Raw genomic sequence first — 24,498 nt, 5'->3', positions numbered from 1 at the left:
TCCATTGAGTCGGTGATGCCATCCAGCCATCTCATCCTCTGTCGTCCCCTTCTCTTCCTGCCCCCAATTCCTCCCAGCATCAGGGTCTTTTCCAATGAGTCATCTCTTCGCATGAGGTGGGCAAAGTACTGGAGTTTCACCTTCAGCATCAGTCCTTCCAATGAACACTCAGGACTGATTGATCTCCTTTAGGATGGACTGGTTGGATCTCCTTGCAGACCAAGGGACTCTCAAGAATCTTCTTCAACACCATAGTTCAAAAACATCAATTCTTCAGCACTCAGCTTTCTTCACAGTCCAAATCTCACATCCATACATGACCACTGGAAAAACCATAGCCTTGACTAGATGGACCTTTGTTGACAAAGTAATATCTCTGCTTTTCAATATACTATCTGGGTTGGTCATAACTTTCCTTCCAAGGAGTAAGGGTATTTTAATTTCATGGCTGCATTCACCATCTGCAGTGATTTTGGAGCCCAAAAAAAGAAAGTCTGACTCTGTTTCCACTGTTTCCCCATCTATTTCCCATGAAGTGATGGGACCAGATGCCATGATCTTAGTTTTATGAATGTTGAACTTTAAGCCAACTTTTTCACTCTCCTCTTTCATTTTCATCAACAAGCTTTTGAGTTCCTCTTCACTTTCTGCTATAAGGGTGCTGTCATCTGTATATCTGAGGTTATTGATATTTCTCCTGGCAATCTTGATTCCAGCTTGTGTTTCTTCCAGCCCAGCATTTCTCATGATGTACTCTGCATATAAGTTAAATAAGCAGGGTGACAATATACAGCCTTGACATACTCCTTTAGTGATTTAGAACCAGTCTGTTGTTCCATGTCCAGTTAAAGCCTGCTGCTGCTAAGTCACTTAAGTCGTATCCGACTCTGTGTGATCCCACAGACGGCAGCCACCTGGCTCCCCCATCCCTGGGATTCTCCAGGCAAGAACACTGGAGTGGGTTGCCATTTCCTTCTCCAATGCATGAAAATGAAAAGTGAAAGGGAAGTCGTTCAGTCGTGTCCGACTCTTAGCGACCCCATGGACTGCAGCCTACCAGGCTCCTCCATCCATGGGGTTTGCCAGGCAAAGTACTGGAGTGGGATGCCATTGCCTAGCACAATCCAAATGCCTGTCTAGAAAGGATAAATTGCAGAATATAAATAAAGTGGAATACTAAGCAACAAAAAAGACAATGCCTGTTACCAGAAATATCACAGTTGAATCTCACACACATAGCAATGCATGAAAGAAGCTAGACACAAAATAGTCAACACTGTATAATTTAATTTTATGAAATTCACAAACAGGAGAAATTACACAGTTGATGATGAAAGTCAGAACATTGGTTACCTGATCTTGGGGTGAGAGAGGCATGAGGGATCCCTCTGGGGTATTGAAAATATTATATATAGTATGTAATAAATAAATATACACATATGTATATATTTACATATACATGTGAAAATCCATTGATTTGTACACTTAAGATTTGTGTATGTACCTATACCTCAATAAACATTTTGTTGAAATGATAATTGGCCCTTTCCTTCCAGCAGTGGGAAATTTCTGAAATTGTATATACAGTGGTGTTTCTAGTCGACTGCTCTTTCCCTCTGCTACCATCCAGTTTGGGTTATCCACATTTTTTTCATAGGGGACTTCCTCTTAGGAAAGCATGTATCCTGACCATAACAAAATATTTTGAAATAAAAATTTAAAGGCAATTTAACAAAACATTTTAACAAAGCATCATTTTCATTATACATGCAAATTCAGGGCAGATGTGTTCAGAAGAATAATGCAAGTCCACCCACCCCTAGAAGAAAATTAAAACTGAATATGAATTTCTGAAACATTATAATGATTTCCCGCCTTGGCTTCTAGTCAAGTCTGGCAACAGGAATACAGAAATGCTGTGAGAAAGTCCTCTCAGGGTACACATGACTGGAGTTATCAAAGTGCTGGTTGACTGGGGAAATCTGACTCAGTTTTGAAGTCTAGGCGAGCCATTTAGGAGGAAAAGATGAAGCTCATTTTGGGGGTGAAAATCCCATGGACGGAGGAGCCTGGTAGGCTGCAGTCCATGGGGTCGCAAAGAGTCAGACACGACTGAGCGACTTCACTTCCACTTTTCACTCTCATGCATTGGCGAAGGACATGGCAACCCACTCCAGTGTTCTTGACTGGAGAATCCCAGGGACGGGGGAGCCTGGTGGGCTCCACACAGAGTCCCACAGAGTCGGACATGACTGAATTGACTTAGCAGCAGCAGCAGCAGCAGCAGCAGCATTCTATCCTTTTTTTTTAAGTGGGGAAACTACTGCATTTTGAAGAAGTATATTTATGTTCAGTCCTTGAACTAGGAATTACTAACAATTTAATTTTGAACAAGTCACTTTATCTCTCTAGCTACACAATTTTCTCTTCTGCAGAACAGAATGTTTACCCCTAAAGGGTACCCTGTGAGGTTCTTTAAAGCTGTGTCTCATATCACAGGAGAGTTATTACATCATTTAACACCTTTACCATCAGCAGCATTATGAAGTATGGCTTATAGACATTAAGCAACTTTCCCACCAAGGCAAAGCGCTTTTTGTTTGGGGACCCCACTTAGAGTCCTCAGAGTCTGACTCCCAGCTTCTGTGGCATGCGTCTTCTAATTTGACTGGTTGGCTTTCTTAGTGTTGTTTCTAGACTAAAATACTTGGGAAGAGGCTTATCAATCACTCAAGTTAGTCATGGCAGGCTTTTCCCAAATAAACTGTGTTGTCATTTTTTTATAGTCTATCATGATGAAAGGGCTTCCCTGGTGGCTCAGACAGTAAAGATCTGCCTGCAATGCGGGACACCTGGGTTTGATCCCTGGGTTAGGAAGATCCCCTGGAGGAGGGCATGGAAACCCACTCCAGTATTCTTGCCTGCAAAACCCCCATGGGGATTTTGTCTCTGTCTCCATGGACAGAGAAGCCTGGTGGGCTATAGCCCATGGGGTCGCAAAGAGTTCAGTTAGTCAACTGAACGACTAAGCACAGCACAGCATCACGATGAAAACTTTGTGACTTTATCTTGTCACAAATCAAATGGAACAAAAAGTGATCTTTTATAATTCACATAACAGTTTATCTTTCTGCCCTAACTTGTCCTTCCTTGCTGCTGCTGCTGCTAAGTCGCCTCAGTCGTGTCCGACTCTGTGCAACCCCTGAGACGGCAGCCCACCAGGCTCCCCCGTCCCTGGGATTCTCCAGGCAAGAACACTGGAGTGGGTTGCCATTTCCTTCTCCAATGCATGAAAGTGAAAAGTGAAAGTGAAGTCGCTCAGTCATGTCCAACCCTCAGCGACGCCATGGACTGCAGCCCACCAGGCTCCTCCATCCATAGGATTTTCCAGGCAAAAGTACTAGAGTGGGGTGCCATTGCCTTCTCTGGTCCCTCCTTGAAGAGAAGAGAATGTTGGAGGTGGGTTAATGGGCACGATCCCTGACTTCAACCTGACTTACTTCTCTCAGATACCTGTTCATGGTACATCTTGGTAACCAGGCAGTTCACACCTGGTTTCAACCACCAGCTTACCCCTGACTGTTAACTGGCTCTCTGCTCTTGACATTGGAAACTAATAGAACCACAGTCTAGAAACCAGCTCCCAATTCCCAACACCCACTCCCCTTCAGACTCTACTCTCCAGCCATCCTGGCCATTTTTTCACATATAGCCTCCCAGTGACCTCAAGAGGTATCAGAAGCCTGCTATGTATTGAAAACCTTATTTAGAAACAATGCCTGAAGGAACTAGAACATTGCTAGCCTGTCCAGGCTTCCCTCAACTCTACATCAGTCTTTCTCCAAAAAGCTGTAGTTCACTGGTTCCCCAGACAGACTTGGGGCAATCTAATCAGGTTCCATTGTCTCACGGTCTATTTGCAATTGGAGATGCTTCTTCAGAGCATCATAAGGAGAGCATCATAAGTTCTTGAGGTGGCAAAGACTCCACCTGATGGTCACACAAAGGATATTTGCAACCTCATCTGTCCAAATAAGAACAGCAGAACTCTTTATAAGTCTGCATACGATGACCAAAGCCATAGTTTATAGAAATAGGGTAGGTGGTTCAGATGGTACAGAATCTGCCTGCAATGTGGGAGGCCCAGTTTCGATTCCTGGGTTAGGAAGATTCTCTGGAGAAGAGTATTGAGCATGTTTTCAGATGTTCATTGGCCATTTGTACATCTCCTTTGGAGAAATGTCTATTAACGCCATTTTTTTTTTTTTTTTTTTTGTGGCGGGGAGGGGCGGGAGCTTCTGTGGTAACTCAGACAGTAAAGAATCTGCTTGCAATGCAGAAGACCTGGGTTCAATCCCTGGGTCAGGAAGATTCCCTGGAGAAGAAAAATGGCAACCCACTCCAATATTCTTGCCTGGGGAAAAACCATGAACAGAGGAGCCTTTCGGGCTACAGTTCATGGGGACAAAGAGTGAGCAACTAACACTTTTACTTTCAGCCATGTATAATTTGGATGCATTTTGATATTAACAAAACTTTTGTTTTTATTGAATAGCATAAGGAGAAAATTTCAGGTTCTCATTATTAAAATGGCAATGGCTGGGCCACATAATAGGAACTGCTACCCACTTAGAAATAGAGAGGAAAAGTTTGTGACCTTCTTTCTCTTCCCCCATCACTCATGCCTCTGTCCCAGGAAGATTAACGGCCAGGGGAACAATCAGCTCAGCCTCTTTTCTCTGTGACTGCTGTCTTATGATAAGGTCACTAGAGCAGGAATTCTTTGTTCTGTGCCAGGTGGACAAAGTAAGTCCTGGAGAAAATACTGGGAGCCCATTTTGTTCTTGAGCCCAAGCCATGTATCCCAATGTACATTTGCCAACCACAAAGTTTATGAAAATACTTTATGTGTGTGAATAGTGAACATGAGCTTCCCTGGTGGCTCAGTGGTGGGAAGATCTCCTGGAGTAGGAAATGGCAACCCACTCTAGTGTTCTTGTTCAGAATACTGTATTTTCAATATGCATGTGAACTGAACATGTGAACTGAATTCCAGCTATTCAACAACTTCAGATAATGCTGGAGAACAAAGAAAACTACTCCTACCACTTGACTTAAGAGCTAAAACACTATCCCTACAATGGCAGTTCTTTGTATACTCTGTCTTGTTCCCATTTTTCTCCTACACATTTCCCACTGCAGAGAGAACCACCACTGAACTTTGTGTTTATCATTTCCCTGAATGTTTTTTATATTTACACCACTTATGTATTCTTCAACAATACCAACATTTGTTTTGCTCATTTATAGACTTTGTATGTGAATAGTATCACATTCACATCTTTTTTATAAAAAGTTCCTATTTTTTAACCTGAGTAAAATATTTTACTCAATAGTATGTTGTCAGGGTTTAACTCATGTTGATAGATGCATTGCTAGCGCATTCATCCTAACTGATTATAGTATTCCCAAGGATTAAGATACTGTATATATGTGGTGATGGATATGTAGGTAGTTTCCCATATTTCATTATTATAGACACACTACTATGAGTATTCTGTGATATGTTTCCTTATAAACACATGTGAGAGCTTCTCTAGGGTATGTATCTCAGAGGAGAATTATTGCCTCCTAAGGTAAGTGCATTTTTACTGTTACTATATATTGCTAAAGCTGATATTTGGATCTCTGATTCTTAGTTACTGCAGGTCCCATAGCAGAGTGGAGATGATTAATGATTCCTCCTCCCTCCACCTAAGGTAATCTTTCTTTCTCCTCTTTCTCATAAATACTTAATCATTTTCTAAGACTCCGCTAAGTTCCTCTCTTCTGTGAAAGCTTCCCTGAACCCCACAGGTAGAGTGATTCCTCCCTCGTTTGAGTTTTCATGGATGGCACTTTCATATGAGACAGGCCAATTACCAAACCCTCTATGTAGCTACACAAATTTCATAAAAACTATAATCTCTAGAAGAGCAGGCTCAAAACCACCATACTGTAGGGACATTATGTCCTTTAACTCAGGGGTCCCAACCTCCAGGATTTAATGCCGGATGATCTGAGGTGAGGCTGATATAATAAAAATAGAAATAAAATACCCAATAAATGTAATATGCTTGAGTCACCCTGAAACCATCCACACCCACTGCCAAGTCCATGGAGAAGCTGTCTTCCTCAAAACAGGTCCCTGGTGATAAGAAGGTTGGAGACCGCTGCTTCAACTGATTCCTAATCACCCAAAGCACCAACAACTAGGATTAGCCCATGGTAACATCCTTGGCATTGCCCTTGATCCATCATAGCCTCTTTTAAAGAAGTTGGAAAGGAAACCAATTCTATTAACTCTAACACCTATAAGCACACAGATAACATGGTCCAGACCCTTGCCATCTACTTGACCAGAGAAGGTACACATGAGAAACTATTATAGGAAAACTCCTTGTGCAGGATGACAAAATTATGGGGCTTTAAAAGGTGAGAGGGCTTAGCGGTGATATCAGCAAGATCTCCTTTTGATAAATAAGAAATTGTCTTTTGAGGTGATGCTTTACCTGAGATAACACAGCCAACTAGTAGCAAAGTCAGAGTTCATAGTTACTCATTTTCTTTAAATCAGCAAATATTTATAGAACACTCAACCATACCACCTATCTCTATATATGTTAATTTAGGATAAACCTGAAGAATTCAGCTTAATTAAAACCATTTTCTTGCAGTCTCCTGATATGGAATCTCATTGGAAAGATCAGCCATTTAAATAGAAATCTTACCAAAGGGAGCTTCCCTTCTTTCCACATAGACTGGCCTACTGGGGCTGCCCTATCAAAGTGAGTGGACTGAGAGGAGAGGTCTCAGTTTTGAATGAAGACTTAAGTATTAATTTGTAGATCATCATGTCCATTATTCATTGAACATTTCTGACTCACTTGTTCTTGATATACAAGGTAATTGATTTTCTATTATCCAAGAATGCCTAAAAAAGATGCATTCTGTCACAATATTCGACTTCTTGCCTATGTAATTGCCCCCAGTAATTAAATAATAGAGTTGAGCGCAATATGGAAGCTGTGTTTTGACTGCATTCCATGAGTCCTGGTTGTTAAATATACCAATTACAAATTTTACTAAGTAACTGGTAGTTTAAATGATCTCATTTAATTCTTATCATGGCCCCATAAGTTGGATATTAATACACTCACTTTTCAGAAATGGCTCAGAAGTCAAGTCACTAACCTAATTACATATAGTATTTGGTGAATAAAAAAATTCTTCTACTCCCACCCCATCCCACCAGAAAAAAAAAAAAAAGAGCATCTTTGTGTTTCCAAAGGCCATTCTCCTTCTGCTGTATCATGGTTTCAGATCAGCAGGCAAATGCTGCTGCTGCTGCTGCTGCTAAGTTGCTTCAGTCGTGTCCGACTCTGTGCGACCCCATAGACGGAAGCCCACCAGGCTCCCCCATCCCTGCGATTCTCCAGGCAAGAACACTGGAGTGGGTTGCCATTTCCTTCTCCAATGCATGAAAGTGAAAAGTGAAAGGGAAGTCGTTCAGTCGTGTCCGACTCTGTGCGACCCCATGGACTACAGCCCACCAGGCTCCTCCACCCATGGGATTTTCCAGGCAAGAGTACTAGAGTGGGGTGCCATTGCCTTCTCCAATACAGGCAAATGGAAAGATTAAATAACAAAATAAGTAGCACAATTTTAATAGGTATAACCTGAAAGGCAGGTCTCATATTACTGTCAAATCCAAAAGAAAACCTATGCCCCTCCAAAAAAGGACATCTTGGGAAGAACTATAAGTACTGACTAACATCATTTAAGGCACCAAAGAGAAACTGCATTTGTAACACATAATATTTCTTAGAATCTTTATTTTCTTCTAATTTCTCATGTAGTCAGCTGCTCACAATCGTTCATCTCTACTTTCAAAACATTCAAAACTCTCTTTCTAAACTCAAGGAGTTTACTGACTTTTCTCTCTAAATTCCCTTACTAGCCTACCAGATCAATGGTTTCATGCGAGGAGAAGTCCCTTACTCTTCATAATAATAATAAAGTAAACATTTCTCCCATCCTGTATCCTGTCTACCTGACCCTCATCACCACAATCAACTTGCTGAGAAGTGTAAGAGATGACAGGAGAGGGGAGAAGGCCATGAAGACTACAGGTTATTGTGTTTTATAGTACATATATAGCTTTACAGAACAGGTATCTCCATTTTATTGGAGTAACTGAAGGACTTCAAATAAGAATAGCAATTATATCAGGCCTTAAAACAAGTGCTGTGTTGAAGTATTTATAATACTAGCACACCAACACTATACCTACTCTTATCCAAAATAATACAAAGTTAAGATTCAAGTATTCTCCATCATGAAACATTTCCTCCTACCTTTCAAAAGTATTTCCTGAGAAGAGCAGCCATCCCTAAATGCAAGCTCTAGGAAACCTATAATCAGTTTCTCTCTCTCTCTAATTGAGCACTTTCTTTCCTTAGATTTTGGAAGAAGCATGAAAATGATTTACTGATTTAGGAACTGGGTGGAGCAGACCACAAAAGGACAAATCAGAAACATCTGGAATGAACTAGCCGAGGGAAAGGGGTTGAGAAAGAGAGAGAGAAAGAAGTAGGGCTTTCAAATGAAACAAAGTACAGATGATTTGGCCAAATTTAAGCCAAGCCAAACACTCACATTAAACATTGCACTTGGGTCTGGTTCAATAGCGGGAGCCGGCAAGAGGGAGCGTCAGCCAGCATTGCATCAGACGCACATTGTGGATGGAGGAAATGAGTTTAGTCAAGCCAGCTGTGACTTCAAAGGGGCTGCTCTCCCAGAGAACAGTGGGAAAGGGTTCCCTCTTCAGTGAAGACTGCAAAGTTCAGCCAAAGTCAGTCCAAAGGGAATGGACTTACAGGAGGAGAAAATTACATTCAAAGTATGAGAAAGAATACTTTCCTTCCATGAAGTAGCTTGAGAGAAAAGGAAGACACATGGCTAGGAGGAGGGGTGACAAGAAAAGATTCAGATGCTCATTTGAGGACTGGAGTCCTATGTGCGGATTGCGAAATGGAGTGGTTTGTGTACGGATAACGTTGCTTTTCGGTTCGGACACCTCGTTATATGAATCATGTTTTCAAATCTCTGAGAGGAGAGGCCAATGGATCCCTCCCCCAAGTGACTCCCCAAAACAGTCTCTTTCCCTCTTTGTACTTCTAGAAAACCACACATTTCTTTCCAATTGTTTATTCAACCCAAGTTTATTGAGAGACAAACAGTGGGCTAGACCCTGGAAACACAAAGACAAATGAGACAGTCCTAGTTCAGGAGTTCACAGTCTCAAGGAAACCGAGACACATAAATAGAGGATTATGGTTTGGAGCAATAAATCTTATACTAGAGCAATGATTCCCGAAGTATGATCACCTGACGGGCATCAGCATCACCTGGGAAGTAGTTAAAAATGCAAATTTGTGGGGACCCCACCCAAACCTTTCCTTTCCATTTCCTTTCAATCCTAAAGGAAGTCAACCCTGAATATTCATTGGAAGGACTGATGTTGAAGCTGAAGCTCCAATATTTTGGCCACCTGATGCAAAAAGCTGATTCATTAGAAAAGACCCTGATGCTTGCAAAGATTGAAGACAGGAGGAGAAGGGGATGACAGAGGATGAGATGGTTGGATGGCATCACTAACTCAATGGACATGAGTTAGAGAAAATTCTGGGAAATGGTGAAGGACAGGGAAGCCTTGCGTGCTGCTGTCCATGGGGTCACAAAGAGTTGGACACAACTGAGTGACTGAACAACACCACCACCCAAACACACTGAATCAGAAAGCCCAGGTTGGTTTGACAAACTCCTGGGGTGATTCAGAAAAGCTTGAGAGCTTCTGCTTCTGTAGGTCACTTCTCATTCCCTTCCAGGCCTAGATTCTAAATAGACTGCTCTCCAGTATTTCACAAGAATGAGCCTCAGGTATAAGTCTTGTCTAAGTAAACTATAAGAACTTTAAGGGCAGGAGTTAATTTTCCTTTTATGAATTTTTTCCTTTCTCCTCCTACTTTCAGAAATCACCCAGTACTAAGAAGATACGGGCATTGAAATTTAGATATGTAATTCAATAGAAATTTAATTCAGAACTTAGGTGGGGCGAGGGTTTAACACTCACAAGGAGAAATGGGCACATCTATACCTACGAGTTTTCATAATTCTCATTGGTGGGAGGAGAACATAAATACTATCTCTCCCAAGCACTCACCTGATGCTCAAGGCCTCTCGGTGATACCTCCTTGCCAAGCATTTGTTTTTCTTATGCTTGAGCACCTCTCCTAGTCTCACTATCTCAGGCTGCAGTTTCCTTTCTTTCAGACAGCTCTGGTAGAAGCAGCTAGCTTCTTCTGGGCTGAAATCCATCATCATTTAAATTCCATTTGTTAGTTATAGTCCTACCCCTTGGGAATCCACAGCAAAGATACTTACATATTAATGTGACATTTTTCAAGTATTTGAAGATAGTAATTATGTAGCATATGACATAGGTTAAACTCACAGTCTCTGGAAGCAGCCTGCCTGCATTTAAATTCTTGTTCTGTCACTTATGAGCTCTGTGACCTTGAGAGAATTATTTACTATCTCTGCAGCTTTGTGTATGTGTGTGCATGTGTGTGTGTGTGTGTAATGGCATTATATAAAAAGACTTTTATAAGGAGTGCATGAATTAATATATGTAAATGTTCCCAGAACACAGTAAAGTGCTTTAAAAGTTTTAGCTATTATTAATCATCATCATTATCATAGAGAGCTTGTCAGATACCTGACATAGGCCATCTTTCCAATTCTATAGTCAGGCATTAGGTGAGCCTATTCATTCCTTTGGGTTCAAACGCTATCGATACACTTGTGAAACATCTCTTCATTCTCCTTCTGAGCACACAGCTAAATGTAAGTGGCTAGTTGTGGATGCATGAATTGTTCTAGTCACTATAATTTGGATAGAAATGATGAGCACTACTTCTAGACCTGAGCCCTAAAGTCATCCTGAGAAATCCTGCATTCTCTTAGTCCATCAGCCAGTTAAAGGCATAGGAAACAGCCAAGGACTCCAAGAAGGTCGTGGGCAGTGGTGGAGCCTCGCACTGGAAGAAGTCTATGTCCCTGAGTCAACACTTAGATGGGAACTGCCTAGGAAAACCACCAGCCTGGAGCATCCACACTGGGCTATGTGCGAGTGAAAATAAACATCGGTTGCATTAAACCTTTGAGAATCTGTAGCCCACCACGACTACTACATTGACTCTCTAATTTATCCCTTGTTCAGCTTTTGCTTCTGAGCTTCAGAACTCTATATTTTGCTTTCTATTCAGTCTTTCTACATGAATTTTTCTGGGCTCCAAAATCACTGCAGATGGTGACTGCAGCCATGAAATTAAAAGACGCTTACTCCTTGGAAGGAAAGTTATGACCAACCTAGATAGCATATTCAAAAGCAGAGACATTTCTTTGCCAACAAAGGTCCGTCTAGTCAAGGCTATGGTTTTTCCTGTGGTCATGTATGGATGTGAGAGTTGGACTGTGAAGAAGGCTGAGCGCCGAAGAATTGATGCTTTTGAACTGTGGTGTTGGAGAAGACTCTTGAGAGTCCCTTGGGTTGCAAGGAGATCCAACCAGTCCATTCTGAAGGAGATGAGCCCTGGGATTTCTTTGGAAGGAATGATGCTAAAGCTGAAACTCCAGTACTTTGGCCAGCTCATGCGAAGAGCTGACTCATTGGAAAAGACTCTGATGCTGGGAGGGATTGTGGGCAGGAGGAGAAGGGGACGACAGAGGATGAGATGGCTGGATGGCATCACTGACTTGATGGACGTGAGTCTGGGTGAACTCCAGGAGTTGGTGATGGACAGGGAGGCCTGGTGTGCTGTGATTCATGGGGTCGCAAAGAGTCAGACACAACTGAGTGACTGATCTGATCTGATCTGATCAGTCTGTTTAGGTGATTTTGTGTGTATGTATCCCATGTGAATTTTTATTTACTTGGATCATGAAACAAAGCCCTACAGACGACACAAATTAAATTCAGTCAACAAATTTAGAAGACCCAGCATCTGACCTCTTTGAGTTGAAAATCTAGTTGACTTGACTATAAAAGTAAAAACAATTTTTATAAAGTAAAAACTGTATTATATAATTATACCAGGGCTTCCCTGGTAGCTCAGTCAGTAAAGAAACTGCCTGCAGTGCAGGAGACCCAGATTCGATCCCTGGGCTGGGAAGATGCCCTGGAGAAGGAAATGGCAATCCACTCCAGTATTCTTGCCTGGAGAATCCCATGGGCGGAGGAGCCTGGTGGGCTACAGTCCATGGGGTCACAAGAGTCGGACATGACTTAGTGACTAAACCACCACCAATATATTATATAAAGTAAATGTATGTTATAGTATCATGCATGCATGATAGAATGATTCTAAGACCTCCACCAGGGTATGGGGCATGGGTATTTGGGATGGGTCAAAAAGTTGAATGTTTCTTGAATCAGTATTATGAGTGCTCTCATATTCTAAGCATCCAACAAGCTCTCCATCCACAGTTCACAGAGCATATGTGACACCAGACCAGATTAAGAAATACAGATGAGGAGGCTGCAAGCAAACTGGAGTTCAGAATTCAACCAGGTTGGTTTTCCATCAAGAAAAGATTTGTGTCGATGTTGGCCCAAAATTTGATGAAGTGCAAGGTTGGTTGGAGAAGGACCGACAGAAGGATGCACAATAAGCAGTGCCATCTAGAGAAAAATGCATTCCAGGGAAGCAGACACTGTAGAGCAGACTCGGCATAGTCACGGAGTTGTACCAATGAGGTTTCAGAGCCTAGCTCCAAACCCACTAACTCACTCTGTTCTGGGTGTAAGGATGGAATTTCTCTAACATTTTTTTCTCACCTATAAAGTTGAAACTACAGGCTCCAAGTCACCAGACTGCCTATGACAACCTTAGCTATCTCTTAGCTATGGCTCAAAGAAGTTTGGAATTTTTCCTGGAGCAACAAACTAATAACTGATAATAGGTAGCATTGTACCTAATACATCTCCTGACTCTCAGTCTACAGCTCTTTCCATTAAATCTTCAAGGAATGCCTTCTCCCTTACAAAAATAATAGGTGGCTATGGCCAAGAAAGTAACAAGTTAGCCTAAGTTTTACTGAGCACTCATAAGCACCTTGAGTTATACCGGTGATATGTGTCCAATTTAAACCAACAGATGATGTTTTCGGTTTTAGAGAGGTTTATGGTTACAGTTTCCAGAAGAGTTGAAAAAAAAAAAAAAGCCAAAAATAAGTGGTCCAAATTCAGCACTACCAGTACTTCCTTCTGCCCTCAGCCAAAGAGGAAAGAATTGTGACATGAGCCTTTGGCTCTGGCAATAGCTTTCCATTAGTTCCTGAATGGTGTGGGTTTTCTCTAGCTACTTTGGAGTCACAATCAATGGTTCTGTTGCCTTCCCTGGTTCTAATAAAACTCTGTGTTGGGTTTCAGATTACTTTCATTCCAAGAGGACCCCTTGTCAGTCCTCTGGTGGCCTTTATTGTCCACAGCCGCTGGCAATGAATCTGGGGGCAAAGGCCTCTGGTTACACCCACCACTGAAATCAGTCTCAGCTACACCACACCAGGAACGGATTATAGGGTGGAATTCAGCATTTGTCCCCACAGGACGAAGGCAATAGCTTTGCAGTTATTCCCCGACTACTTCTGATTCTGTAACTCATTGCCTCCTGCACTGGAGACAGCCAGCATTTCTTAGCAACTCTGACCTGAACAGAAAATAAAACAGCATGCCGCAAAGGAGTCAGATTAAGTCTTGGGAATGTTTTCTCTAAGAGAAGAGGTCGAATGAGTTTAAATACAAAGACTTCTAAATCCCTCCAAGTATTTTCCCCTCCTTAATGGTTTCAACCAGTGCCTTATTATTATTCGCCCCATGTTTGAATAATGGAACGCTAAGATCACTGTATTCATCAAGGGAAGGAAATGCTATGTATTCTGAAAAGCACATTGAATAAAGCTCTCTCCCTCTGTGAGGCCATGCTTCATGGAGTTTTCCTGACTGCTAAATGAGTGGCCCTGGCTTGAAATTCAAGAATTTGAAAAATTGTAGAACACTCACCACACCAGTGCCATCAGACCACATCACATTCCAGGGCCTTCATTATCCAAGCAAACTATGCCAACCCCAGATTACCACAAATAGTATCAAGAGTTTCTATCTGTATACATAAATATCAGATTATTACAAATAGTGTCAAGATTCCATATAAATATGAATTATATTTATAGTAGATGAATTATATATATGAATATATAGAAAGAACTAGGAGAGAGAAGGCCTAGGTTCTGGTTCTCAGGTGCTGCTACCCAACAGTAGACTGAGTTTGGAAAAGTTCTGAGTCTCAGTTTCTTCATCTGCTTAATGGGTTAATGAGTCTCTTGCTCACAAGTTAAGGTTCTTTTATCACCCTAATGAAATAATGAGGGTCTTGGGGCTCAGTGATGCAGGACATGTCCAGTGACTTCTGGGGGAAAGGGGTTTACTTAGGTCACCTGTAGTATCTATCCTGGAATCAAAATAATTCAGAGGATGTATTCACTCCTAAATCCTCAGCATCCCTGCTATCTTCTATGGGAGCTGTGACAGAGCTAATTGTAAGGCTGGGAGCCCTGCTCTGAGCAGGACACAGACCCCTCCTACTTCCCGTCTAGCATCATCCTGAAGAAGTTCATTCAAGTGGGACAACCAACCCATTGTGTGAAAGAAGCCCACGTTTCTTGAAAATCTAATTTTCAGGTCCATTCCCCTGGGTGAGTGGTAACATTCACTTAATTCAATGCTTTATGAAAAAAGAATTAAAACCCAACTTCACTTGTTCCAAATGCGTTATATGGTTGTACATGTGTAATTCTGAGTGTAAAATGTAAATTACTTGGAACCATCCAAACACCCCCAAATCACTGGGGAAGCACAGGCATCGGATGGATTGTTATGCAGCCATGAAGTAGTTCTGTAGATTCTTTTGACTATGAGGAAGTGCTCCTGTTATAACCTTAAATAACAAGGCAAGATTCAAAATTGTGTAACCTGCGTTACAGGTACCCCCTGCTTTTCAAAAATTAGCTTTCTGCTGCTTCACTTTTACTGAAAATCTACTCCAATACCTGCTTCCGCAAGAACTAACCACAAGAAATTAGGAGTTTCACTCTTACGAAAAAAAAGGCAAAAAGCAAAAACAGTGTTCGGCATTTGCTTGACCACGAGCTTTGATAGAGGCAGTGGGCACTCTGAACGGTATATCCATTAACAGAAGCAAGTTTGCTTTATCACGATGGACTTCAGTGTATAAACAGAAAGTAGCTTTCTTCTTTGTTTTGGTAGTCCCTTTAAATCTGCACAGTGGACTTGTAGAGACAAGCCTTTAACTTTTCCAGTCATCTCCAATTCATACATACACACACGTGTATGTGTGTACATACACACACACACACACATACTCTCAAGTCATCTTCAGGTACGAAAACTATCACATTTCAATAATTAAACTATCCAATTCAGTACACACCACCACCCACTAATACAGATTCAGATTTCCCTTCTAGGCCAATGTGGGGTCCTATTTCATGCCTTGGGGCCATTGATGAGGTGCAGGTACACAGTCAGCCTCCTCCTTTTCCTTTTTCTGCTTCACAAGGCTGCCTCAGGCTGCCCCAGAGTTGAGACAGGCTTGGACAACATCTGATCATTGTGTGTCCTCTGGGCTGGCAGAGTCCCATATAGACAACTTCTCCTTGAAGAGTTTCCCTAAGTTCATCAGAAATTCCATGGGCATCCACCACTTGCAGCTCCAGTGACCTGCCCTGTCTCTCACTACACCTTTCCTCTCCAGGTCCCAGCCCTTGACAGGGCGCTCCAACTCTCTGTTGCATTACTCAGACACCTCAAAGAGTCCTTTCATGGGGAGCCACTTTTAAAACAGCCCAGATCTATTGCCTGTAGTTATATGTAGGGTTATTGACTTATTTGAGCATCTGATGGCTATCAGATGAGATCAGTCACTCAGTCGTGTCTGACTCTTTGCGACCCCATGAATCACAGCATGCCAGGCCTCCCTGTCCATCACCAACTCCCGGAGTGCAGTGAGTGCAGACTCACATCCATCGAGTCAGTGATGCATTCCAGCCATCTCATCCTCTGTCATCCCCTTCTCCTCCCGCCCACAATCCCTCCCAGCATCAGAGTCTTTTCTAATGAGTCAACTCTTCGCATGAGCTGGCCAAAGTACTGGAGTTTCAGCTTTAGCATCATTCCTTCCAAAGAAATCCCAGGGCTCATCTCCTTCAGAATGGACTGGTTGGATCTCCTTGCAGTCCAAGGGACTCTCAAGAGTCTTCTCCAACACCACAGTTCAAAACCATCAATTCTTCGGTGCTCAGCCTTCTTCACAGTCCAACTCTCACATCCATGCATGACCACAGGAAAAACCATAGCCTTGACTAGACGAACCTTTGTTGGCAAAGTAATGCCTCTGCTTTTGAATATGCTATCTAGGTTGGTCATAACTTTCCTTCCAAGGAGTAAGCGTCTTTTAATTTCATGGCTGCAGTCACCATCTGTAGTGATTTTGGAGCCCAGAAAAATAAAGTCTGATTGGCTATGCCATGGTCTAAAAGCTGCATACATCATACACCAATGCCACTACCACTGGCACCGACTTTGGGCACAGTTCTGTGTACATGCTAAAAAGATGTCAAAACATCCCAGACACCATGTCTTTTCCTCAAGTTATTAACCATCTTCCAGGGAAAAAAGGTATGTTCACACCTAGCTGCAAAGACCAGCAGGATGAGCCACCTGCCTGACCTTGGTTTTCCGAAGCAAATCTGACATCTGTTACTGTCTACCATGACGTTTCTAAACCTTTCTTTGAATGTCTATCTTTCTCCAGCAAGACTGTGACCCCCACAGCAGGAAGGGTCTATGCTTTGCTCATCTTTTCCCCTTCAGTTCCAGCCTTGGCTTATCATAGGAATACAATAAGAATGTGGTTATCAAGTGACTTAAATGCTAATTTTTTGAAAGAGTGTGAGGATCAGATAATTTTTGTAACAGTATGGTGTGAGTGTCAAAACTGAAATCTGTTTCTAGTTGATTTAACTCAATTCCACTATTGCCTCTCAAGGTCCAATTTCAGAGTGAATAATGCCCTCCTTATTCATGAGTGCTAATACATTTTGAGAAAGATAGACATGCTAGAGCATTTGGTGAGCTGTGTAAGTGTTCGGCAAGCATTACTCATTATTTGAGCAATGGGCATAAGAACACTGATAAGAACGGAATTCTCTGATGCTTTTTAGCTGAGTGCTTTCATAAGACCCTCTCTGAAGTTCATCTGGCTCATCCAGGTGATTGGTACACAAAAAATGTAATAACACATAATACACTACAGTATTCTGTGAACTACTGTAAACACAGTGCCTAGAGTATAAAAGGGATTTAATAAATGTTTATAAAAAATTACATTTGACTTTACAAAAAGTACTAAATCTATAGGGGGATTGTAAGGCTCATTCCATCCATCTACTCAAAGCTATGGTTTTTCCAGTAGCCATGTACGAATGTGAGAGCTGGACCATAAAGAAAGCTGAGCACCGAAGAATTGATGTTTTTGAACTGTGGTGCTGGAGAAGACTCCTGAGAGTCTCTTGGACTACAAGGAGATCAAACCAGTCAATCCTAAAGGAAATCAGTCCTGAATATTCATTGGAAGGACTGATGCTGAAGCTTTAATACTTTGGCCACCTAATGCAAAGAACTGACTCATTGGAAAAGACCCTGATGCTGGGAAAGATTGAAGGCAGGAGAAGATGATGAGATGACAGAGATGACAGAGGATGATGACAGACAACAGAGGATGAGATCGTTGGATGGCATTACCAACTCGATGGGCATGAATTTCAGCAAGCTCCAGGAGGTGGTAATGGACAAGGAAGCTTGGCGTGCTGTAGTCTATGGGGTCGCCAAGAGTCAGACATGACCAAGTGACTAAACTGAACCGAAGGCTCAGTCCATTGTAACAAGTATAGAAATAGCTGTGATTTCATAAACAAAGTTCCCTGTGAGTAAATTTATTCAGTGTCACAAAGCAAAATAATCGAGTTGCCTGTCTGGGAGATGGTGAGCCCCCCTTTCTGGAATGGTATATGTTTATGGTAACAACCATTAAGCCAGGTACAGAATGCAGGTTAGGCTAGATGGTTTTGAGAATCCCTTCTGCTTCAGACTGTATGAGTTTGAACATTCATAAATTCATCATTTATTCACTCAACAAATAAAAAAAAAAATTGCTGTCCAAGTCCTGGTCCCCAAAATCCCTAACCATACAGAAGTTATTTATATTGAAAGAAGATAGACAATAAACACATAAATGAATCAACGTTTACTATGCCAGATGACAACACCTGCTAATATAAGACCTAGCATTTTTAGTTAGTGCTGAGTTTTAAACTTAATTTAGAATGCAAACCTAAGTAGCAGGAAGGCAAAGAGTTTCAAATTCATGGGCCTCTAAGTCCCAGATGTTTCCTTTTCCTCTAACATTTAATATCATCTGATGCAGATGGATCCCTGGTCAGCTGAGTGAACTAATTAATAGTTGATAAGTTTCATGAGAGAGAAGAGGATTTCTATCACAGGGGTTCGGTATCCTTCATCAAAGCATCCAGGTAATACTATGAATTTTTCCCCTCTGGTTAATCAGGAAGACTAAATCCAGAAGGAGGGTTAAACAAGGTCAGAGAGATGGAAAAACAGTCACAATTTGCATTTGAGAGCACATGATGGAATCTATTTATATCTACCTCCAGGGACACAAGAGAAAAAGACTCCAATATGCACAGATAAGATTTTCAAAGATCCTAAAAAGCTAAGTGAACCATTCAACCCACTCAGAGAAGATTAGTAATAAGTATCTGCTACTAGACAGTATTAGGTTATTTATCACAAAACATTTACAATTTAGAAAAGCAATTTTGATACATTTATATCCAAGACAGGATTAGATTATGTTTAAACAAAGACAAAGAATATTTCTAGGCTTTACCTCTCATACAAATAATTCCTGAAGTGACCTGGAATCTATTATTTAACACATTTATCCATGCACAAACAAACCTAAGATCTAAGAAGCAAAATGAGCCTTCAGATTCCAGGTGGAAGTATGAGAAGAACATAGATTTTTGATGTCACAGGTCTTCATATATGTTTAACCCCTCCCAGTTGGAAGCTGTCTTGAAGTTTAATAGGCATATAAGAGAGGGCACATAGGCTGCAATGTACCATCCATTGGCTTGTTCTTTTTTTTTCACACACAAACATGCTAGTCACTGGCAAGGGGTCTGAGGCTTACAAGTCCAGGAAAGAGAAGACAAGTTCCAGCAATAATGAAAGCTGGGATATGGAAAACACCATTAGAAAGTAATAGAGTGTTATGGGAGTTCACAGGAGTAATATACCACATTCATTTTCTTGTCAGAGGATCCCAGTGGGCTTAGTGGCAGCTGTACTCAGCTCAGCTGGTGCAAGGAAGGGGCGGAAGAATGGAATCACTATGGTCCATTGTTCCAACGTACCCAAAACTTCCCAAAGCATCATCTTTGTCAGACACTGAGCACAAACATCTGTCCTTGTAAGGATGTGCCCATGGGGTCAGATGCCAACCCAGAGACCCACCCTGTGATGCTGGACATTTGGTACCAAGAAACCAAATGAGCTGGTCATCCTACCTGAGAAGGCAGTTCTCCACACCTGAGCAGATCCTGAAGGCACTGACAGCTGGCATCTGTCTGCTGAACCTCCTCTGGGTATCAGGTCCTTCCTAGAGACCTCTCCATGGGCACCACTCTTTCCTTTGCCATAGTTAGTCCACTGTTTTGTAGACAAGGAAGTTCAGCCAGATGAATTTCAGCACATTGCAAGAGAGTCGGAGCTCTGTAAAATCAAAAGAATTGAGCCTGTGAACCTCACCCATGTAGATAATTCTCCGTCCAGTTCTCTATTAAAATGGTCTCTGTCCCTGAAAAGAGACAAGGGGTTTGTCTCAAGGGATAGCATCCAGGAGAGGTTGGGGGTGTCAGGAATATTTTTCTCTGGCCAGTTTAAGAAATGGGGCATCCTAGAGAAGAGACCAGTGGCCAAAGCTTTGGAAAGAGGAGGAGCGACAGCCCTTGGTTTTACAGTGAGAAAGGGGCTGAGCCCTGGATCCTGCCTGGTAGGACTGGTAGCCTGGGGACAGGTTTGATGCAAGAATTTGTACTCCCAAAGGCAGTTTTCCTCCCCCTTTTATTAGGCCCACTTTATAAGCCAGCAGTGAGATGCGCTGAATTCTATAAAGGTGTTCACAGAAGCTTTCCCCCTTTCCTAGAGGGAAAAAAAGATGAATGTTAGGTCTGTTAATGGCAAGGAAAGGAAGTGGTTGAAGTGAATTCTGCACTTCTTGGCCTTTTAAACCTGAAGATGACTAGTTAAAATAATCTGGTGTGCAGACCCTGACCACCATTCTAATGAGCCCTGCTAGCTGGCACAGAAAATTAATAATAACAAATTAATTCCAGAGAATTCCATTTTAGGTACTCAATTATTAATGGTATTACAGTGTTATTAATGGTGTCAATTATTAATGGCATGAATAATTAAGAGATCACATCCATGCTATGATGTACAAGGGTTCTAACATTGAGCAAATTGCCCAGGATAAATAAACCTACCAGGGTTCAGACGTATAACACTCAGCCTTCGACATGTTTCTTGAAAGAACTCGGTACCATCTGTCATTAGAATAATTCTATTGATGAGATTTCTGTTACCAGGACTCCTGCCCAAGTTTTATGTTATGATGGTAACAAGAAAAAGGTTATGGGACGGAGTTGGGGAAGGGGCACATTTTCTTGGAAGTTGAGATCTTTCTGGGAGGACTCTGGCTGAAATTGGTGTCCACGGGAACCTAGGAATGAGATCAGGGAGAGCTCTGTGGATTCAGTGAATCCAGAAATGCTAATCAAGTAACCTAAGGCCGGTCAGTTAGGGTTGAGCTTAATTTTAAAGACAGCAGAAACCCCAAACAGCCGTTACTCCCAAATAATGCAACCACTGTTTTGATAAGTAAAAATGAGGGAGATACTTCAGCAAAGTGTATTTGGGCGGGGGGTGGGGAGGGGGTTGGTTGCACAATTTAGCCACTATGTGAATGAGTATCCTGTAATCTCTCTCTGGGCCTCAGTTTTCTCATTTGTATGATGGGGATAACATAGGGTTGGCCAAAATATTTGTTCAGGTTCATCCATAAGATGATATGGAAAAACGCAAGCAAACTTTTTGGCTAACCCAATATTTACTCTGAAGACTATTTGACAAAATGAATGTATGGTTCAGAATAAAGCCACAACAAATAATTTATATCTGTGTTGCTGTTTTATTTATTTATTTAAATATTTTATAATCCAACTTGCCAATTGATTAAGTGAAGAACTCAAAGCCTAGGGAGTTGACGTGATTTGTCAGAGTGTGTGTGTAGGTTGTTCTCCCTCGCCCTTCCAGATTGCTATCTTCTCTATCCTTCTCTGAATTCCAGGAACCAACTTCCAGCCATGATATTGACAAGGCTCCAGTGTCTGGATGGGTTCCACCAACAGAGAGACCCAGCAAAAGGTGGGAAGAGGGAGGAGCATGAGATCAGGAAATTTCTTCTCTTAGCTTCTTCCCTCAGCGGATCCTATCAGCTGCTGGCTCTACAGAAGGTACTAGTGCTCCAAAGGGGCTAACTCAAAGTGACTTTATCGAATTCTGAGCCCGCTCCCATCTCTGTGCCCTTCCAGGGGACAGATGGTGACATGTTCGCTGCTACTGTCTCTGCATTACTGCACTGCCCTTTGTGAAAAATGTTTATCAAATTATCCTACTTTGAGTTTTCTGTCAGATAACAATAAGTGACAGAAATGATACTGGAATGCAAGACTCCTGGTTCTTGGTAGAGAATCTATCCTTCACACTCATTTAACTTTCATTCATATGTTCATTAAATTATTGGCCACAAAGAGAAGAGCCCTGCGCTGGGCAGACAGTATAATAATCAGCAACACATGGCTGCTCATTCTTCCCAAACACAACTTGCTAGTGCTCCAGTGCATGAGTTAGCAAACTTTCTGTATAGAGAGCCAAATAGCAAATATTTTAGACATTGGACCCTATGCCTTTGGGTCAACTATTCACCTCTTCCATGGTGGGACACTAGCAGTCACTGACAGCATGTCCCTCAATGACTGTGGCCATGTAACCAATAAAACTCCCTTCATGTCCACTGAAGTGTGTACTCCATATAGTTTTCATGTGTGACAAACATTCTCCCTTTGACTTTTTTCCTCCAGATATTTAAAAATTATTTTTAGCTTGTGGGTCATACAAATCCAGGAAGCAGGCCCAAATGTGACTTTAGGCCATACTTTGCTAACCTCTATGCTGACACGTGAACTCAGTCAAGGAGGCCAAGAGCTGGGAAGAGAAAGCTGAGAAAGGGTTCACAGAGGAAGTGACATCTGCACAGAGGATTAATGGATGATTGAGTTGGTTTGGCAGGGAAAAGGGAAAGTACTTTTGTGACACAAGTAATGAGCAAAGGTAGGCTTCCCTGGTGGCTCAGACAATAGAGAATCCGCCTGCAATGCAAGAGACCCGAGACACGAGTCTGACCCCTAAATGAGGAAAATCTCCTGAAGAAGGGAATGGCAAGCCACTCCATTATTCATGCCTGGAGAATCCCATGGACAGAGGAGCCTGGAGGACTATAGTCTATGAGGTTGCAAAGAATCTGACATGACTGAGCAACTACGCACAATGAGAAAAAGTGAAGAATCTTAGAAGAGCAAGATGTGGGCAGGGAGTGGAGTCTGACCTAGTAGGGCCAGAGAACAGAGGCTTTGGGTGGTAGGAGGGGAGATCTTAGGGTTGAGGGGGTGGGCAGGCTGCTCCCAGCCACATCCTAGAGGGGCAGAGTGCCTGCTGAGAGACTGGACTTCAAAGGTAGAAAAACCAAGCAGTGGGGTTCTGGGCAGCAGCAAGACCTGAGTGCAAAATCCAGCTCTACTCCTCTCCAGCTGAGTGATCACAGACAAATTACGTAACATGTCTGAGCCTCATTTCTTACGTGCAAAACGGTCCTCATAACAGCTCCAGCTTCATGATGGAAGTAGCGAGGATTAAATGGGGTGATGCACACAGATTGCTCTCAGCAGTGCTGGCTCACAGTAAAGGGCTCAATAAAGGTTTGCTATTATTAGCATTATCATGATTGGGCTCATTGACTAGCCTGGCTCTCGTGACGCTTTCTCTAGCCCAAATTCCGAGTGCTCCTTGCCACTGCTGATGCGGATGGCTGCTGGACAATTGGCAGCCCTGAGGTGAACATAAGGTTTTCCTTTTAGCCCTGTGATAGCATCAGCTCTAATGAGTCTGCAGTGGCAGAAATCCATTTCTCTGAACTCGAACCTCATAGACCTTGGTTCATTGAATGTGTAGCCAAAGCCACAGTTCTCCCAGTTCAGACAATACCCTTCTTAGAGTGTTTGAGCACACAGAGCACTGATTATTACTTACCTAAGAGTTTTATTTCCTGTATAGGCTCCAAAGAGAGAGGACAATGTTTGGATAGTTCTCCTTTTTAATAATACCTTCTTGAGTCTCCTAGATAGCAGCCTTCAGTGAATTTCCATGGTGCTCCATCCATCTAAAGGAGGAGAAGAAAGGCAAAGCAGATGGACATTAGTCAGTGACATCACGTGAAATAAACAAGTTCTGTATATCCAAAAGATGCCCAAAGTGATACATTTTGTGATTAATTCAGTGGATCCTTAAAAGACTTAAGATTTTATTTAAATACATAGGAAATCATAAATTTAATTAAGAGACACTTAGGAAAACTAAGAAATGATGAGGAAGAAGACTGATTTGTTATTAAGACAAAATAATTTTGGTATTTAATTACAATTTAGGCACTTAACCATTTCACAGATTTTGGGGGTACATTTCAAGGTAATGATTTTAATGTCACTTAAAAAAAAAACTAAAAATTCTGTTGTAAATGTAATAAATGTTCATCACACAATATTTGGGGAGAAAGGGAAAACTATAGAAAATTAAATATCAGTTACTCAGTAAGTCTAAACCCATAAGTTGTATTGTAATATTAATTACGTAGTTTCTCCAAATTTTCTTTTCTTGGCATATTGTAAATCTAGATAATGTCAAGGGAGACCAAATAAAGAATGTGGGAGGTCTCACTAGAAAATATGAAATGGCTGAAGTGAAAATGGCAGAATGAGAGCTTAAACTGCACAGTCAGAAGAGTACTGAGCCATCACTGTTTACCACCTCCCTAGGGTGGAGAGGCATGTGTTTTTCCT

General features: G+C 41.9%; 1 long non-coding RNA gene across 3 annotated transcripts in view; it reads right to left on the bottom strand.

The window, feature by feature from the left end:
• The window catches only part of LOC113904103, a 130,028-nt gene that overhangs the window by 96,216 nt on the left and 9,314 nt on the right, over nucleotides 1–24,498 (bottom strand). For all 3 annotated transcript variants that reach the window (XR_003514408.1, XR_003514407.1, XR_003514406.1), the window contains exons 2-3: nucleotides 23,693–23,822; nucleotides 19,831–20,035 (exon numbers count right to left, since the gene is read on the bottom strand). This is a non-coding gene — a long non-coding RNA (uncharacterized LOC113904103). The remainder of the gene's footprint in view (nucleotides 1–19,830; nucleotides 20,036–23,692; nucleotides 23,823–24,498) is intronic.

The sequence above is a fragment of the Bos indicus x Bos taurus genome, chromosome 14 (assembly GCF_003369695.1).
Source record: "Bos indicus x Bos taurus breed Angus x Brahman F1 hybrid chromosome 14, Bos_hybrid_MaternalHap_v2.0, whole genome shotgun sequence".
NCBI classification, from domain to species: domain Eukaryota; kingdom Metazoa; phylum Chordata; class Mammalia; order Artiodactyla; family Bovidae; genus Bos; species Bos indicus x Bos taurus.
The sequence above is the reverse complement of the archived record's forward strand: the minus strand, read 5'-3'. Positions and strand labels throughout refer to the sequence as shown.